The sequence below is a fragment of the Schistocerca gregaria genome, unplaced genomic scaffold (genome assembly GCF_023897955.1).
Source record: "Schistocerca gregaria isolate iqSchGreg1 unplaced genomic scaffold, iqSchGreg1.2 ptg000169l, whole genome shotgun sequence".
NCBI classification, from domain to species: Eukaryota; Metazoa; Arthropoda; class Insecta; order Orthoptera; family Acrididae; genus Schistocerca; species Schistocerca gregaria.
In genome coordinates, this window is record NW_026061724.1 from 6,069,684 (window position 1) to 6,090,777 (window position 21,094).

Genomic DNA, 21,094 nt, shown 5'->3' on the forward strand with positions numbered 1-21,094 from the left:
TCTACGCTTTGATCGTTCCCTCTAAGACCAGTAATAGTTTCCGATGGACATCCGGAGGCATTCTGTAATCTGTTGACCTTCAAAGTGTTGATGAAACACAGAAATTGCTTCGGGATTGTATACAGCAGTCACCATGCGCACTTTCCTCCATGGGGGTAATGTCTCAAACAGTCCACGCTTTGATCGTTCCCTGGAAGGCCAGTAGTAGTTTCCGATGCACATCTGGTGGCATTCTGTAATCTGTGGATTATCATAGTGTTGATGAAGCACAGAAATTGCATCGGGATTGAATTCAACAGTCACCATGCGCACTTTCCTCAATGTGAGTAATGTCTCAAAGAATTTACGCCTTGATCGTTCCCTGAAAGACCAGTAGTACTTTCCGATGCACATCTGGTTGAATTCTGTAATCTGTGGACAATAGAGTGTTGATGAAACACAGAAATTGCATCGGGATTGAATTCACCATAAGCACTTTCCTAAACGGGAGTAATGTCTCAAACAGTCTACGTATTGATCTTTCCCTGGAAGACCAGTAGTAGTTTCCGATGCACATCTGGTGGCATTCTGTAATCTGTGGACTATCAGAGTGTTGATGAAACACAGAAATTGAATCGGGATTGAATTCAAAATTCGCACTTTCCTAAACGGGAGTAATGTCTCAAACACTCTATACTTTGATTGTTCTCTGAAAGACCAGTAGTAGTTTCCGATGCACATCTGTTGGCATTCTGTAATCTGTGGACTATCAGAGTGTTGATGAAACACTGAAATTGCATCGGGATTGAATACAACAGTTACCATCCGCACTTTCCTCCTCGGGAGTAATGTCTCAAACAGTCTACGCTTTGATCGTTCCCAGGAAGACGAGTAGTAGTTTCCGATGCACTTCTGGAGGCATTCTGTAATCTGTGGACTAACAAAGTGTTGATGTAACACAGAAATTGAATCGGGATTGAATACAACAGTCACCATGCGCACTTTCCTCCATGGGAGTAGTGTCTCAAACAGTCTACGCTTTGATCGTTCCCTTGAAGACCAGTAGTAGTTTCCGATGCTTATCTGGAGGCATACTGTAATCTGTGGACTAACAGAGTGTTGATGAACCACAGAAATTGCATTTGGATTTAGTACAACAGTCACCATGCGCACTTTCCTCCATGGGAGCAATGTGTCAAACAGTCTACGCTTTGATCGTTCCCTGGAAGACCAGTAGTAGTTTCCGATGCACATCTGGAGGCATTCTGTAATCTGTTGACATTCAAAATTTTGATGAAACACTGGAATTGCATCGGGATTGAATACAGCAGTCACCATGCACACTTTCCTCCATGGGAGTAATGTCTCAAACAGTCTACGATTTGATCGTTCCCTGGAAGACCAGCGGTAGTTTCCAATGCACATCTGTAGGCATTCTGTAATCTGTGGACTATCAGAGTGTTGATGAAACAGAGAAATTGCACGGGATTGAATACAACAGTGACCATGCGCACTTTCCGCCATTGGAGTAATGTCTCAAACAGTCTACGATTTGATCTTTCCCTGGAAGACCAGTAGTAGTTTCCGATGCACAACTGGAGGCATTCTGTATTCTGTGAACTATCAGACTGTTGATGAAACACAGAAATTCCATCGGGATTGAATACAACAGTCACCATGCGCACTTTCCTCCATGGGAGTAATGTCTCAAACAGTCTACGCTTTGATCGTTCCCTGGAAGACCAGTAGTAGTTTCCGATGCACATCTGGAGGCATTCTGTAATCTGTGGACCATAAGACTGTTGATGAAACACAGAAATTGCATCGGGATTGAATACAACAGTCACCATGCGCAAATTCCTCCATGGGAGCAATGTCTCAAAGAGTTTACGCTCTGATCGTTGCCTGGAAGACCAGTAGTAGTTTCCGATGCACATCTGGAGGCATTCTGTAATCTGTGGACTATCAGAGTGTTGATGAAACAATGATATTGCATCGGGATTGAATACAACAGTCACCAATGCGCACTTTCCTCCACGGGAGCAATGTCTCAAACAGTCTACGCTTTGATCGTTCCCTCTAAGACCAGTAGTAGTTTCCGATGGACATCCGGAGGCATTCTGTAATCTGTTGACCTTCAAAGTGTTGATGAAACACAGAAATTGCATCGGGATTGAATACAACAGTCACCATGCGCACTTTCCTCCATGGGAGTAGTGTCTCAAACAGTCTACGCTTTGATCGTTCCCTGGAAGACCAGTAGTAGTTTCCGATTCACATCTGGAGGCATTCTGTAATCTGTGGACTATCAGAGTGTTGATTACCACAGAAATTGCATTGGGATTGAATACAACAGTCACCATGCGCACATTCCTCCATTGGAGCAATGTCTTAAACAGTCTACGCTTTGATCGTTCCCTCTAAGACCAGTAGTAGTTTCCGATGGACATCCGGAGGCATTCTGTAATCTGTTGACCTTCAAAGTGTTGATGAAACACAGAAATTGCTTCGGGATTGTATACAGCAGTCACCATGCGCACTTTCCTCCATGGGGGTAATGTCTCAAACAGTCCACGCTTTGATCGTTCCCTGGAAGGCCAGTAGTAGTTTCCGATGCACATCTGGTGGCATTCTGTAATCTGTGGATTATCATAGTGTTGATGAAGCACAGAAATTGCATCGGGATTGAATTCAACAGTCACCATGCGCACTTTCCTCAATGTGAGTAATGTCTCAAGGAATTTACGCCTTGATCGTTCCCTGAAAGACCAGTAGTACTTTCCGATGCACATCTGGTTGAATTCTGTAATCTGTGGACAATAGAGTGTTGATGAAACACAGAAATTGCATCGGGATTGAATTCACCATAAGCACTTTCCTAAACGGGAGTAATGTCTCAAACAGTCTACGTATTGATCTTTCCCTGGAAGACCAGTAGTAGTTTCCGATGCACATCTGGAGGCATTCTGTATTCTGTGAACTATCAGGCTGTTGATGAAACACAGAAATTCCATCGGGATTGAATACAACAGTCACCATGCGCACTTTCCTCCATGGGAGTAATGTCTCAAACAGTCTACGCTTTGATCGTTCCCTGGAAGACCAGTATTAGTTTCCGATGCACATCTGGTGGCATTCTGTAATCTTTGGACTATCAGAGTGTTGATGAAACACAGAAATTGCATCGGGATTGAATACAACAGTCACCATGCGCACTTTCCTCCATGGAAGTAACGTCTCAAACAGTCTACGCTTTGATCGTTTCCTGGAAGACCAGTATTAGTTTCCGATGCACATCTGGTGGCATTCTGTAATCTGTGGACCATCAGAGTATTGATAAAACACAGAAATGGCATCGGGATTGAATACAACAGTCACCACGCGTTTTTCCTCCACGAGAGTATTGTCTCAAACAGTCTACGCTTTGATCGTTCCCTGGAAGACCACTAGTAGTTTCCGATGCACATCTGGTGGCATTCTGTAATCTGTGGACTATCAGAGTGTCAATGAAACACAGAAATAGCATCGGGGTTGAATACAACAGTCACCATTCGCACTTTCCTCCATTGGAGTAATGTCTCAAACAGTCCACCCTTTGATCGTTCCTTGGAAGGCCACTAGTAGCTTCCGATGCACATCTGGTGGCCTTCTGTAATCTGTGGACTATCAGAGTGTTGATGAAACACTGAAATTGCATCGGGATTGAATACAACAGTCACCATGCGCATTTTCCTCAATGTGAGTAATGTCTCAAAGAATTTACGCCCTGATAGTTCCCTGAAAGACCAGTAGTAGTTTCCGATGCACATCTGGTGGCATTCTGTAATCTGTGGACTATCAGAGTGTTGATGAAACACAGAAATTGAATCGGGATTGAATTCAAAATTCGCACTTTCCTAAACGGGAGTAATGTCTCAAACACTCTATACTTTGATTGTTCTCTGAAAGACCAGTAGTAGTTTCCGATGCACATCTGTTGGCATTCTGTAATCTGTGGACTATCAGAGTGTTGATGAAACACTGAAATTCCATCGGGATTGAATACAACAGTTACCATCCGCACTTTCCTCCTCGGGAGTAATGTCTCAAACAGTCTACGCTTTGATCGTTCCCAGGAAGACGAGTAGTAGTTTCCGATGCACTTCTGGAGGCATTCTGTAATCTGTGGACTAACAAAGTGTTGATGTAACACAGAAATTGAATCGGGATTGAATACAACAGTCACCATGCGCACTTTCCTCCATGGGAGTAGTGTCTCAAACAGTCTACGCTTTGATCGTTCCCTTGAAGACCAGTAGTAGTTTCCGATGCTTATCTGGAGGCATACTGTAATCTGTGGACTATCAGAGTGTTGATGAACCACAGAAATTGCATTTGGATTTAGTACAACAGTCACCATGCGCACTTCCCTCCATGGGAGCAATGTGTCAAACAGTCTACGGTTTGATCGTTCCCTGGAAGACCAGTAGTAGTTTCCGATGCACATCTGGAGGCATTCTGTAATCTGTTGACATTCAAAATTTTGATGAAACACTGGAATTGCATCGGGATTGAATACAGCAGTCACCATGCACACTTTCCTCCATGGGAGTAATGTCTCAAACAGTCTACGATTTGATCGTTCCCTGGAAGACCAGCGGTAGTTTCCAATGCACATCTGTAGGCATTCTGTAATCTGTGGACTATCAGAGTGTTGATGAAACAGAGAAATTGCACGGGATTGAATACAACAGTGACCATGCGCACTTTCCGCCATTGGAGTAATGTCTCAAACAGTCTACGATTTGATCTTTCCCTGGAAGACCAGTAGTAGTTTCCGATGCACAACTGGAGGCATTCTGTACTCTGTGAACTATCAGACTGTTGATGAAACACAGAAATTCCATCGGGATTGAATACAACAGTCACCATGCGCACTTTCCTCCATGGGAGTAATGTCTCAAACAGTCTACGCTTTGATCGTTCCCTGGAAGACCAGTAGTAGTTTCCGATGCACATCTGGAGGCATTCTGTAATCTGTGGACCATAAGACTGTTGATGAAACACAGAAATTGCATCGGGATTGAATACAACAGTCACCATGCACACATTCCTCCATGGGAGCAATGTCTCAAAGAGTTTACGCTCTGATCGTTGCCTGGAAGACCAGTAGTAGTTTCCGATGCACATCTGGAGGCATTCTGTAATCTGTGGACTATCAGAGTGTTCATGAAACACAGATATTGCATCGGGATTGAATACAACAGTCAACAATGCGCACTTTCCTCCACGGGAGAAATGTCTCAAACAGTCTACACTTTGATCGTTCCCTGGAAGACCAGTAGTAGTTTCCGATGCACATCTGGAGGCATTCTGTAATCTGTGGACTATAAGACTGTTGATGAAAGACAGAAATTGCATCGGGATTGAATACAACAGTCACCATGCGCACTTTCCTCCATGGGAGTAGTGTCTCAAACAGTCTACGATTTGATCGTTCCCTGGAAGACCAGTAGTAGTTTCCGATTCACATCTGGAGGCATTCTGTAATCTGTGGACTATCAGAGTGTTGATTGCCACAGAAATTGCATTGGGATTGAATACAACAGTCACCATGCGCACATTCCTCCATTGGAGCAATGTCTCAAACAGTCTACGCTTTGATCGTTCCTTCTAAGACCAGTAGTAGTTTCCAAAGGACATCCGGAGTCATTCTGTAATCTGTTGACCTTCAAAGTGTTGATGAAACACAGAAATTGCATCGGGATTGAATACAACAGTCACCATGCACACATTCCTCCATGGGAGCAATGTCTCAAAGAGTTTACGCTCTGATCGTTGCCTGGAAGACCAGTAGTAGTTTCCGATGCACATCTGGAGGCATTCTGTAATCTGTGGACTATCAGAGTGTTCATGAAACACAGATATTGCATCGGGATTGAATACAACAGTCAACAATGCGCACTTTCCTCCACGGGAGAAATGTCTCAAACAGTCTACACTTTGATCGTTCCCTGGAAGACCAGTAGTAGTTTCCGATGCACATCTGGAGGCATTCTGTAATCTGTGGACTATAAGACTGTTGATGAAAGACAGAAATTGCATCGGGATTGAATACAACAGTCACCATGCGCACTTTCCTCCATGGGAGTAGTGTCTCAAACAGTCTACACTTTGATCGTTCCCTGGAAGACCAGTAGTAGTTTCCGATGCACATCTGGAGGCATTCTGTAATCTGTGGACCATAAGACTGTTGATGAAACACAGAAATTGCATCGGGATTGAATACAACAGTCACCATGCACACATTCCTCCATGGGAGCAATGTCTCAAAGAGTTTACGCTCTGATCGTTGCCTGGAAGACCAGTAGTAGTTTCCGATGCACATCTGGAGGCATTCTGTAATCTGTGGACTATCAGAGTGTTCATGAAACACAGATATTGCATCGGGATTGAATACAACAGTCAACAATGCGCACTTTCCTCCACGGGAGAAATGTCTCAAACAGTCTACACTTTGATCGTTGCCTGGAAGACCAGTAGTAGTTTCCGATGCACATCTGGAGGCATTCTGTAATCTGTGGACTATCAGAGTGTTGATGAAACAATGATATTGCATCGGGATTGAATACAACAGTCACCAATGCGCACTTTCCTCCACGGGAGCAATGTCTCAAACAGTCTACGCTTTGATCGTTCCCTCTAAGACCAGTAGTAGTTTCCAAAGGACATCCGGAGTCATTCTGTAATCTGTTGACCTTCAAAGTGTTGATGAAACACAGAAATTGCTTCGGGATTGAATACAGCAGTCACCATGCGCACTTTCCTCAAAGGGGAGTAATGTCTCAAACAGTCTACGCTTTGATCGTTCCCTGGAAGACCAGTGGTAGTATCCGATGCACATCTAAAGGCATTCTCTAATCTGTGGACTATCAGAGTGTTGATGAAACACAGAAATTGCATCGGGATTGAATACAAAAGTCACCATACGCACTTTCCTCCATAGGAGTGATGTCTCAAGCAGTCTACGCATTGATCGTTCCCTGGAAGACCAGTAATAGTTTGCGATGGACATCTGGTCTCATTCTGTAATCTGTGGACCATCAGAGTGTTGATGAAACACAGAAATTGCATCGGGATTGAATACAACAGTCCCCATGCGCACTTTCCTCCATGGAAGTAATGTCTCAAACAGTCTACGCTTTAATCGTTCCCTGGAAGACTAGAAGTAGTTTCCGATGCACATCTAAAGGCATTCTCTAATCTGTGGACTATCAGAGTGTTGATGAAACACAGAAATTGCATCGGGATTGAATACAACAGTCACCATGCGCACTTTCCTCCATGGAAGTAATGTCTCAAACAGTCTACGCTTTAATCGTTCCCTTGAAGACCAGTATTAGTTTCCGATGCACATCTGGAGGCATTCTGTAATCTGTGAACTATCAGAGTGTTGATGAACCACTGAAATTGCATTGGGATTGAATACAACAGTCACCATGCGCACTTTCGTCCATGGGAGCAATGTCTCAAACAGTCTACGTTTTGATTGTTCCCTGTAAGACCAGTAGTAGTTTCCGATGCACATCTGGAGGCATTCTGTAATCTGTTGACCTTCAAAGTGTTGATGAAACACAGAAATTGCATCGGGATTGAATACAACAGTCACCACGCGCCCTTTCCTCCACGGGAGTAATGTCTCAAACAGTCTACGCTTTGATCGTTCCCTGGAAGACCACTAGTAGTTTCCGATGCACATGTGGTGGCATTCTGTAATCTGTGGACTATCAGAGTGTTGATGTAACACAGAAATTGCATCGGGGTTGAATACAACAGTCACCATTCGAACTTTCCTCCATTGGAGTGATGTCTCAAACAGTCCACGCTTTGATCGTTCCCTGGAAGGCCAGTAGTAGCTTCCGATGCACATCTGGTGGCCTTCTGTAATCTGTGGACTATCAGAGTGTTGATGAAACACTGAAATTGCATCGGGATTGAATACAGCAGTCACCATGCGCACTTTCCTCCATGGGAGTAATGTCTCAAACAGTCTACGCTTTGATCGTTCCCAGGAAGACCAGTAGTAGTTTCCGATATACATCTGGATTCATTCTGTAATCTGTGGACTATCAGAGTGTTGATGAACCACAGAAATTGCATTGGGATTGAATACAACAGTCACCATGCGCACTTTCCACCATGGGAGCAATGTCTCAAACAGTCTACGCCTTGATCGTTCCCTGTAAGACCAGTAGTAGTTTCCGATGCACATCTGGAGGCATTCTGTAATCTGTTGACCTTCAAAATTTTGATGAAACACAGGAATTGCATCGGGATTGAATACAGCAGTCACCATGCGCACATTCCTCCATGGGAGTAATGTCTCAAACAGTCTACGCTTTGATCGTTCCCTGGAAGACCAGAAGTAGTTTCCGATGCACAACTGGAGGCATTCTGTAATCTGTGGACTATCAGAGTGTTGATGAAACACAGATATTGCATCGGTATTGAATACAACAGTCACCAATGCGCACTTTCCGCCACGGGAGAAATGTCTCAAACAGTCTACGCTTTGATCGTTCCCTGGATGACCATTTTTAATTTCTGATGCACATCTGGAAGCATTCTGTATTCTGTGGACTATAAGACTGTTGATGAAACACAGAAATTGCATCGGGATTGAATACAACAGTCACCATGCGCACTTTCCTCCATGGGAGTAGTGTCTCAAACAGTCTAAGTTTTGATCGTTCCCTTGAAGATCAGTAGTAGTTTCCGATTCGCATCTGAAGGCATTCTGTAATCTGTGGACTATCAGAGTGTTGATTACCACAGAAATTGCATTGGGATTGAATACAACAGTCACCATGCGCACTTTCCTCCATGGGAGCAATGTCTCAAACAGTCTACGCTTTGATCGTTTCCTCTAAGACCAGTAGTAGTTTCCGATGCACATCTGGAGGCATTCTGTAATCTGTTGACCTTCAAAGTGTTGATGAAACACAGAAATTGCATCGGGATTGAATACAGCAGTCACCATGCGCACTTTACTCCATGGGAGTAATGTCTCAAACAGTCTACGCTTAGATCGTTCCCTGGAAGACCAGTAGTAGTTTCCGATGCACATCTGTAGGCATTCTGTAATCTGTGGACTATCAGAGTGTTGATGAAACACAGAAAATGCATCGGGATTGAATACAACAGTCACCATGCGCACTTTCCTCCATGGAAGTAATATCTCAAACAGTCTACGCTTTGATCGTTCCCTGGAAGACCAGTATTAGTTTCCGATGCACATCTGGTGCCATTCTGTAATCTGTGGACCATCAGAGTATTGATGAAACATAGAAATTGCATCGGGATTGAATACAACAGTCACCACGCGCATTTTCCTCCACGGGAGTAATGTTCAAACAGTCTACGCTTTGATCGTTCCCTGGAAGACCACTAGTAGTTTCCGATGCACATCTGGTGGCATTCTGTAATCTGTGGACTATCAGAGTGTTGATGAAACACAGAAATTGCATCGGGATTGAATACAACAGTCATCATCCGGACTTTCCTCCATGGGAGTAATGTCTCAAACAGTCTACGCTTTAATCGTTCCCTGTAAGACTAGAAGTAGTTTCCGACGCACATCTGGAGGCATTCTGTAATCTGTGGACTATCAGAGTGTTGATGAAACACAGATATTGCATCGGGATTGAATACAACAGTCACCATGCGCACGTTCCTCCATGGGAGTAGTGTTTTAAACAGTCTACGCTTCGATCGTTCCCTTGAAGACCAGTAGTAGTTTCCGATGCACATCTGGAGGCATTCTGTAATCTGTGGACCATCAGAGTTTTGATGAACCACAGATATTGCATTGGGATTGAATACAACAGTCACCATGCGCACTTTCCTCCATGGGAGCTAAGTCTCAAACAGTCTACGTTTTGATCTTTCCCTGTAAGAACAGTAGTAGATTCCGATGCACATCTGGAGGCATTCTGTAATCTGTTGACCTTCAAAGTGTTGATGAAACACAGAGATTGCATCGGGATTGAATACAGCGGTAACCATTCGCACTTTCCTAAACGGGAGTAATGTCTCAAACAGTCCACGCTTGGAACGTTCAATGGAAGGCCAGTAGTAGCTTCCGATGCACATCTGGTGACCTTCTGTAATCTGTGAACTATCAGAGTGTTCATGAAACACTGAAATTGCATCTGGATTGAATACAACAGTCACCATGCGCACTTTCCTCCATGGGAGTAATGTCTCAGTTTACGCTTTGATCGTTCCCTGGAAGACCAGTGGTAGTTTCCGATGCACATCTGGAGGCATTCTGTAATCTGTGGACTATCAGAGTGTTGATGAAACACAGAAATTGCATCGGGATTGAATACAACAGTCGCCATGCGCACTTTCCTCCATGGGAGTAATGTCTCAAACAGTCTACGCTTTGATCGTTCCCTGGAAGACCAGTAGTAGTTTCCGATGCACATCTGGAGGCATTCTGTAATCTGAGGACTATCAGACTGTTGTTGAAACACAGAAATTCCATCGGGATTGAATACAACAGTCACCATGCGCAATTTCCTCCATGGGAGTAATGTCTCAAACAGTCTCCGCTTTGATCGTTCCCTGGAAGACCAGTAGTAGTTTACGATGCACATCTGGAGGGATTCTGTAATCTGTGGACTATCAGAGTGTTGATGAAACACAGATATTGCATCGGGATTGAATACAACAGTCAACAATGCGCACTTTCCACCACGGGAGAAATGTCTCAAACAGTCTACACTTTAATCGTTCCCTGTAAGACCAGTAGTAGTTTCCGATGCACATCTGGAGGCATTCTGTAATCTGTTGACCTTCAAAGTGTTGATGAAACACAGAAATTGAATCGGGTTTGAATACAACAGTCACCACGCGCCCTTTCCTCCACGGGAGTAATGTCTCAAACAGTCTACGCTTTGATCGTTCAATGGAAGACCACTAGTAGTTTCCGATGCACATATGGTGGCATTCTGTAATCTGTGGACTATCAGAGTGTTGATGAAACACAGAAATTGCATCGGGGTTGAATACAACAGTCACCATTCGAACTTTCCTCCATTGGAGTGATGTCTCAAACAGTCCACGCTTTGATCGTTCCCTGGAAGGCCAGTAGTAGCTTCCGATGCACATCTGGTGGCCTTCTGTAATCTGTGGACTATCAGAGTGTTGATGAACCACAGAAATTGCATTGGGATTGAATACAACAGTCACCATGCGCACTTTCCTCCATGGGAGCAATGTCTCAAACAGTCTACGACTTGATCGTTCCCTGTAAGACCAGTAGTAGTTTCCGATGCACATCTGGAGGCATTCTGTAATCTGTTGACCTTCAAAATTTTGATGAAACACAGGAATTGCATCGGGATTGAATACAGCAGTCACCATGCGCACTTTCCTATATGGGAGTAATGTCTCAAACAGTCTACGCTTTGATCGTTCCCTGGAAGACCAGAAGTAGTTTCCGATGCTCAACTGGAGGCATTCCGTAATCTGTGGACTATCAGAGTGTTGATGAAACACAGATATTGCATCGGTATTGAATACAACAGTCACCAATGCGCACTTTCCGCCACGGGAGAAATGTCTCAAACAGTCTACGCTTTGATCGTTCCCTGGATGACCATTTGTAATTTCTGATGCACATCTGGAAGCATTCTGTAATCTGTGTACTATAAGACTGTTGATGAAACACAGAAATTGCATCGGGATTGAATACAACAGTCACCATGCGCACTTTCCTCCATGGGAGTAGTGTCTCAAACAGTCTAAGCTTTGATCGTTCCCTTGAAGACCAGTAGTAGTTTCCAATTCACATCTGGAGGCATTCTGTAATCTGTGGACTATCAGAGTGTTGATTACAACAGAAATTGCATTGGGATTGAATACAACAGTCACCATGCGCACTTTCCTCCATTGGAGCAATGTCTCAAACAGTCTACGCTTTGATCGTTTCCTCTAAGACCAGTAGTAGTTTTCGATGCACATCTGGAGGGATTCTGTAATCTGTTGACCTTCAAAGTGTTGATGAAACACAGAAATTGCATCGGGATTGAATACAGCAGTCATCATGCGCACTTTACTCCATGGGAGTAATGTCTCAAACAGTCTACGCTTAGATCGTTCCCTGGAAGACCAGTGGTAGTTTCCGATGCACATCTGTAGGCATTCTGTAATCTGTGGACTATCAGAGTGTTGATGAAACACAGAAATTGCATCGGGATTGAATACAACAGTCACCATGCGCACTTAACTCCATGGAAGTAATATCTCAAACAGTCTACGCTTTGATCGTTCGCTGGGAGACCAGTATTAGTTTCCGATGCACATCTGGTGGCATTCTGTAATCTGTGGACCATCAGAATATTGATGAAACATAGAAATTGCATCGGGATTGAATACAACAGTCACCACGCGCATTTTCCTCCACGGGAGTAATGTCTCAAACAGTCTACGCATTGATAGTTTCCTGGAAGACCACTAGTAGTTTCCGATGCACATCTGGTGGCATTCTGTAATCTGTGGACTATCAGAGTGTTGATGAAACACAGAAATTGCATCGGGATTGAATACAACAGTCACCATCAGGACTTTCCTCCATGGGAGTAATGTCTCAAACAGTCTACGCTTTAATCGTTCCCTGGAAGACTAGAAGTAGTTTCCGACGCACATCTGGAGGCATTCTGTAATCTGTGGACTATCTGAGTGTTGATGAAACACAGATATTGCATCGGGATTGAATACAACAGTCACCATGCGCACGTTCCTCCATGGGAGTAGTGTTTTAAACAGTCTACGCTTCGATCGTTCCCTTGAAGACCAGTAGTAGTTTCCGATGCACATCTGGAGGCATTCTGTAATCTGTGGACAATCAGAGTGTTGATGAACCACAGATATTGCATTGGGATTGAATACAACAGTCACCATGCGCACTTTCCTCCATGTGAGCAAAGTCTCAAACAGTCTACGCTTTGTTCTTTCCCTGTAAGAACAGTAGTAGATTCCGATGCACATCTGGAGGCATTCTGTAATCTGTTGACCTTCAAAGAGTTGATGAAACACAGAAATTGCATCGGGATTGAATACAGCAGTCACCATTCGCACTTTCCTAAACGGGAGTAATGTCTCAAACAGTCCACGCTTTGAACGTTCCCTGGAAGGCCAGTGGTAGCTTCCGATGCACATCTGGTGGCCTTCTGTAATCTGTGAACTATCAGAGTGTTCATGAAACACTGAAATTGCATCTGGATTGAATACAACAGTCACCATGCGCACTTTCCTCCATGGGAGTAATGTCTCAGTCTACGCTTTGATCGTTCCCTGGAAGACCAGTGGTAGTTTCCGATGCACATCTGGAGGCATTCTGTAATCTGTGGACCATCAGAGTGTTGATAAAACACAGAAATTGCATCGGGATTGAATACAACAGTCGCCATGCGCACTTTCCTCCATGGGAGTAATGTCTCAAACAGTCTACGCTTTGATCGTTCCCTGGAAGACCAGTAGTAGTTTCCGATGCACATCTGGAGGTATTCTGTAATCTGTGGACTATAAGACTGTTGATGAAACACAGAAATTGCATCGGGATTGAATACAAATGTCACCATGCGCACTTTCCTCCACGGGAGCAATGTCTCAATGAGTTTACGCTTTGCTCGTTCCCTGGAAGACCAGTAGTAGTTTCCGATGCACATCTGGAGGCATTCTGTAATCTGAGGACTATCAAACTGTTGATGAAAAACAGAAATTGCATTGGGATTGAATACAACAGTCACCATGCGCACTTACCTTCAATGGAGCAATGTCTCAAACAGTCTACGATTGATCGTTCCCTGGAAGACCAGTAGTAGTTTCCGATGCACATCTGGTGGCATTCTGTAATCTGTGGACCATCAGAGTGTTGATGAAACACAGAAATTGCATCGGGATTGAATACAGCGGTCACCATTCGCACTTTCCTAAACGGGAGTAATGTCTCAAACAGTCCACGCTTTGAACGTTCCCTGGAAGGCCAGTAGTAGCCTCCGATGCACATCTGGTGGCCTTCTGTAATCTGTGAACTATCAGAGTGTTCATGAAACACTGAAATTGCATCTGGATTGAATACAACAGTCACCATGCGCACTTTCCTCCATGGGAGTAATGTCACAGTTAACGCTTTGATCGTTCCCTGGAAGACCAGTGGTAGTTTCCGATGCACATTTGGAGGCATTCTGTAATCTGTGGACTATCAGAGTGTTGATGAAACACAGAAATTGCATCGGGATTGAATACAACAGTCGCCATGCGCACTTTCCTCCATGGGAGTAATGTCTCAAACAGTTTACGCTTTGATCGTTCCTGGAAGACCAGTAGTAGTTTCCGATGCACATCTGGAGGATTCTGTAATCTGAGGACTATCAGACTGTTGATGAAACACAGAAATTTCATCGGGATTGAATACAACAGTCACCATGCGCAATTTCCTCCATGGGAGTAATGTCTCAAACAGTCTACGCTTTGATCGTTCCCTGGAAGACCAGTAGTAGTTTCCGATGCACATCTGGAGGCATTCTGTAATCTGTGGACTATAAGACTGTTGATGAAAGACAGAAATTGCATCGGGATTGAATACAACAGTCACCATGCGCACTTTCCTCCATGGGAGTAGTGTCTCAAACAGTCTACGCTTTGATCGTTCCCTGGAAGACCAGTGGTAGTTTCCGATGCACATCTAAAGGCATTCTCTAATCTGTGGACTATCAGAGTGTTGATGAAACACAGAAATTGCATCGGGATTGAATACAACAGTCACCATGCGCACTTTCCTCCATGGAAGTAATGTCTCAAACAGTCTACGCTTTAATCGTTCCCTGGAAGACCAGAAGTAGTTTCCGATGCACATCTGGAGGCATTCTGAAATCTGTGGACTATCAGAGTGTTGATGAAACACAGATATTGCATCGGGATTGAGTACAACAGTCACCATGCGCACGTTCCTCCATGGGACTAGTGTATCCAACAGTCTACGCTTTGATCGTTCCCTTGAAGACCAGTAGTAGTTTCCGATGCACATCTGGAGGCATTCTGTAATCTGTGGACTATAAGACTGTTGATGAAAGACAGAAATTGCATCGGGATTGAATACAACAGTCACCATGCGCACTTTCCTCCATGGGAGTAGTGTCTCAAACAGTCTACGCTTTGATCGTTCCCTGGAAGACCAGTAGTAGTTTCCGATTCACATCTGGAGGCATTCTGTAATCTGTGGACTATCAGAGTGTTGATTACCACAGAAATTGCATTGGGATTGAATACAACAGTCACCATGCGCACATTCCTCCATTGGAGCAATGTCTCAAACAGTCTACGCTTTGATCGTTCCCTGGAAGACCAGAAGTAGTTTCCGATGCACATCTGGAGGCATTCTGTAATCTGTTGACCTTCGAAGTGTTGATGAAACACAGAAATTGCATCGGGATTGAATACAACAGTCACCTCGCGCCCTTTCCTCCACGGGAGTAATGTCTCAAAGAGTCTACGCTTTGATCGTTCAATGGAAGACCACTAGTAGTTTCCGATGCACATGTGGTGGCATTCTGTAATCTGTGGACTATCAGAGTGTTGATGAAACACAGAAATTGCATCGGGGTTGAATACAACAGTCACCATTCGAACTTTCCTCCATTGGAGTGATGTCTCAAACAGTCTACGCTTTGATCGTTCCCTGGAAGACCAGTATTAGTTTCCGATGCACATCTGGTGGCATTCTGTAATCTGTGGACCATCAGAGTATTGATGAAACATAGAAATTGCATCAGGATTGAATACAACAGTCACCACGCGCATTTTCCTCCACGGGAGTAATGTCTCAAACAGTGTACGCATTGATAGTTCCCTGGAAGACCACTAGTAGTTTCCGATGCACATCTGGTGGCATTCTGTAATCTGTGGACTATCAGAGTGTTGATGAAACACAGAAATTGCATCGGGATTGAATACAACAGTCACCATCCGGACTTTCCTCCATGGGAGTAATGTCTCAAACAGTCTACGCTTTAATCGTTCCCTTGAAGACTAGAAGTAGTTTCCGACGCACATCTGGAGGCATACTGTAATCTGTGGACTATCAGAGTGTTGATGAAACACAGATATTGCATCGGGATTGAATACAACAGTCACCATGCGCACGTTCCTCCATGGGAGTAGTGTTTTAAACAGTCTACGCTTCGATCGTTCCCTTGAAGACCAGTAGTAGTTTCCGATGCACATCTGGAGGCATTCTGTAGTCTGTGGACTATCAGAGTGTTGATGAACCACAGATATTGCATTGGGATTGAATACAACAGTCACCATGCGCACTTTCCTCCATGGGAGCAAAGTCTCAAACAGTCTACGCTTTGTTCTTTCCCTGTAAGAACAGTAGTAGATTCCGATGCACATCTGGAGGCATTCTGTAATCTGTTGACCTTCAAAGTGTTGATGAAACACAGAAATTGCATCGGGATTGAATACAGCAGTCACCATTCGCACTTTCCTAAACGGGAGTAATGTCTCAAACAGTCCACGCTTTGAACGTTCCCTGGAAGGCCAGTGGTAGCTTCCGATGCACATCTGGTGGCCTTCTGTAATCTGTGAACTATCAGAGTGTTCATGAAACACTGAAATTGCATCTGGATTGAATACAACAGTCACCATGCGCACTTTCCTCCATGGGAGTAATGTCTCAGTCTACGCTTTGATCGCTCCCTGGAAGACCAGTGGTAGTTTCCGATGCACATCTGGAGGCATTCTGTAATCTGTGGACTATAAGAGTGTTGATGAAACACAGAAATTGCATCGGGATTGAATACAACAGTCGCCATGCGCACTTTCCTCCATTGGAGTAATGTCTCAAACAGTCTACGCTTTGATCGTTCCCTGGAAGACCAGTAGTAGTTTCCGATGCACATCTGGAGGCATTCTGTAATCTGAGGACTATCAGACTGTTGATGAAACACAGAAATTCCATCGGGATTGAATACAACAGTCACCATGCGCAATTTCCTCCATGGGAGTAATGTCTCAAACAGTCTACGCTTTGATCGTTCCCTGGAAGACCAGTAGTAGTTTCCGATGCACATCTGGAGGCATTCTGTAATCTGTGGACTATAAGACTGTTGATGAAACACAGAAATTGCATCGGGATTGAATACAAATGTCAGCATGCGCACTTTCTTCCACGGGAGCAATGTCTCAATGAGTTTACGCTTTGCTCGTTCCCTGGAAGACCAGTAGTAGTTTCCGATGTACATCTGGAGGCATTCTGTAATCTGAGGACTATCAAACTGTTGATGAAAAACAGAAATTGCATTGGGATTGAATACAACAGTCACCATGCGCACTTACCTTCAATGGAGCAATGTCTCAAACAGTCTACGATTGATCGTTCCCTGGAAGACCAGTAGTAGTTTCCGATGCACATCTGGTGGCATTCTATAATCTGTGGACCATCAGAGTGTTGGTGAAACACAGAAATTGCATCGGGATTGAATACACCAGTACCACGCGCACTTTCCTCCACGGGAGTAATGTCTCAAACAGTTTACGCTTTGATCGATCCCTGGAAGACCACTAGTAGTTTCCGATGCACATCTGGTGGCATTCTGTAATCTGTGGACTATCAGAGTGTTGATGAAACACCGAAATTGCATCGGGATTGATTTCACCATGCGCACTTTCCTAAACGGGAATAATGTCTCAAACAGTCTACGCTTTGATTGTTCTCTGAAAGACCAGTAGTAGTTTCTGATGCACATCTGCTGGCACTCTGTAATCTGTGGACTATCAGAGTGTTGATGAAACACAGAAATTGCATCGCGATTGAATACAACAGTCACCATCTGGACTTTCCTCCTCGGGAGTAATGTCTCAAACAGTCTACGCTTTGATTGTTCTCTGGAAGACCAGTAGTAGTTTCCGATGCACATCTGGTGGCATTCTGTAATCTGTGGACTAACAGAGTGTTGATGAAACACAGAAATTGCATCGGGATTGAATACAACATTTACCATGCGCACTTTACTCCATGGGAGTAATGTCTCAGACAGTCTACGCTTTGATCGTTCCCAGGAAGACCAGTTGTAGTTTCCGATGCACTTCTGGAGGCATTCTGTAATCTGTGGACTATCAAAGTGTTGATGAAACACAGAAATTGAATCGGAATTCAATACAACAATCACCATGCGCACTTCCCTAGATGGGAGTAATGTCTCAAACAGTCTACGATTTGATCGTTCCCTGGAAGACCAGAAGTAGTTTCCGATGCACATCTGGAGGTATTCTGTAATCTGTGGACTATCAGAGTGTTGATGAAACACAGAAATTGCATCGGGATTGAATACAACAGTCGCCAAGCGCACTTTCCTCCATGGGAGTAGTGTCTCAAACAGTCTACGCTTTGATCGTTCCCTATAAGACCAGTAGTAGTTTCCAATGCACATCTGGAGGCATTCTGTAATCTGTGGACTATCAGAGTGTTGATGAACAACAGAAATTGCATTGGGATTAAATACAACAGTCTCCATGCGCACTTTCCTGCATGGCGAGCAATGTCTCAAACAGTCTACGCTTTGATCGTTCCATGGAAGACCAGTAGTAGTTTCAGATGCACATCTGGAGGCATTCTGTAATCTGTTTACCTTCAAAGTGTTGATTAAACACAGAAATTGCATCGGGATTGAATACAGCGGTCACCATGCGCACTTTCCTCCATGGGAGTAATGTCTCAAACAGTCTACGTTTTGATCGTTCCCTGGAAAACCAGTGGTAGCTTACGATGCACATCTATAGGCATTCTGTAATCTGTGGACTATCAGAGTGTTAATGAAACACAGAAATTGCATCGGGATTGAATACAACAGTCACCTTGCGCACTTTCCTCCATGGGAGTAATGTCTCAAACAGTCTACGCTTTGATCGTTCCCTGGAAGACCAGTAGTAGTTTCCGATTCACATCTGGAGGCATTCTGTAATCTGTTTACTATCAGAATGTTGATGAAACACAGAAATACCATCGGGATTGAATACAACAGTCACCATGCGCACTTTCCTCCATGGGAGTAATGTGTCAAACAGTCTACGATTTGATCGTTCCCTGGAAGACCAGTAGTAGTTTCCGATGCACATCTGGAGGCATTCTGTAATCTGTGGACTATCAGACTGTTGATGAAACACAGAAATTCCATCGGGATTGAATACAACAGTCACTACGCGCATTTTCCTCCATGGGAGTAATATCTCAAACAGTCAACGCTTTGATCGTTCCCTGGAAAACCAGTAGTAGTTTCCGATTCACATCTGGAGGCATTCTGTAATCTGTGGAGTCTCAGAGTGTTGATGAAACACAGAAATTGCATCGGGATTGAATACAACAGTCACCATGCGCACTTTCCTCCATGGGATTAATGTCTCAAACAGTCTACGCTTTGATCGTTCCCTGGAAGACCAGTAGTAGTTTCCGATGCACATCTGGAGGCATTCTGTAATCTGAGGACTATCAGACTGTTGATGAAACACAGAAATTTCATCGGGATTGAATACAACAGTCACCATGCGCACTTTCCTCCATGGGAATAATGTCTCAAACAGCCTAAGCTTTGATCGTTCCCTGGAAGACCAGTAGTAGTTTCCGATGCACATCTGGAGGCATTCTGTAATCTGTGGACTATAAGACTGTTGATGAAACACAGAAATTGCATCGGGATTGGATACAAATGTCACCATGCGCACTTTCCTCCACGGGAGCAATGTCTCAAAGAGTTTACGCTTTGCTCGTTACCTGGAAGACCAGTAGTAGTTTCCGATGCACATCTGGAGGCATTCTGTAATGTGAGGACTATCAGACTGTTGATGAACCACAGAAATTGTATTGGGATTGAATACAACAGTCACCACGCGCACTTTCCTCCACGGGAGTAATGTCTCAAACAGTCTACGCTTTGATCGATCCCTGGAAGACCAGTAGTAGTTTCCGATGCACATCTGGTGGCATTCTGAAATCTGTGGACTTTCAGAGTGTTGATGAAAAACAGAAATTGCATCGGGATTGAATACAACATTCACCATTCACACTTTCGTCCATGGGAGTAATGTCTCAAACAGTCCACGCTTTGATCGTTCCCCGGAAGACCACAAATAGCTTCCGATGCACATCTGGTGGCCTTCTGTAATCTGTGGACTATCAGAGTGTGGATGAAACACAAAAATTGCATCGGGATTGAATACAACAGTCACCATGCGCACTTTCCTCAATGTGAGTAATGTCTCAAACAGTCTACGCTTTGATCGTTCCCAGGAAGACCAGTAGTAGTTTCCGATGCACTTCTGGAGGCATCCTGTAATCTGTGGACTATCAAAGTGTTGATGAAACGCAGAAATTTAATCGGAATTGAATACAACAATCACCATGCGCACTTCCCTCCATGGGAGTAATGTCTCAAACAGTCTACGCTTTGATCGTTCCCTGGAAGACCAGTAGTAGTTCCCGATGCACATCTGGAGGCATTCTGTAATCTGTGGACTATCAGAGTGTTGATGAACCACAGAAATTGCATTGGGATAAAATACAACAGTTACCATGCGCACTTTCCTCCATGGCGAGCAATGTCTCAAACAGTCTACGCGTTGATCGTTCCCTGGAAGACCAGCAGTAGTTTCCGAAGCACATCTGGAGGCATTCTGTAATCTGTTGACCTTCAAAGTGTTGATTAAACACAGAAATTGCATCGGGATTAAATACAGCGGTCACCATGCGCACTTTCCTCTATGGGAGTAATGTCTCAAACAGTCTACGTTTTGATCGTTCCCTGGAAAACCAGTGGTAGCTTACAATGCACATCTATAGGCATTCTGTAATCTGTGGACTATCAGAGTGTTGATGAAACACAGAAATTGCATCGGGATTGAATACAACAGTCACCTTGCGCACTTTCCTCCATGGGACAAATGTCTCAAACAGTCTACGCTTTGATCGTTCCCTGGAAGACCAGTAGTAGTTTCCGATGCACATCTGGAGGCATTCTGTAATCTGTGGGCTATCAGAGTGTTGATGAAACACAGAAATTGCATCGGGATT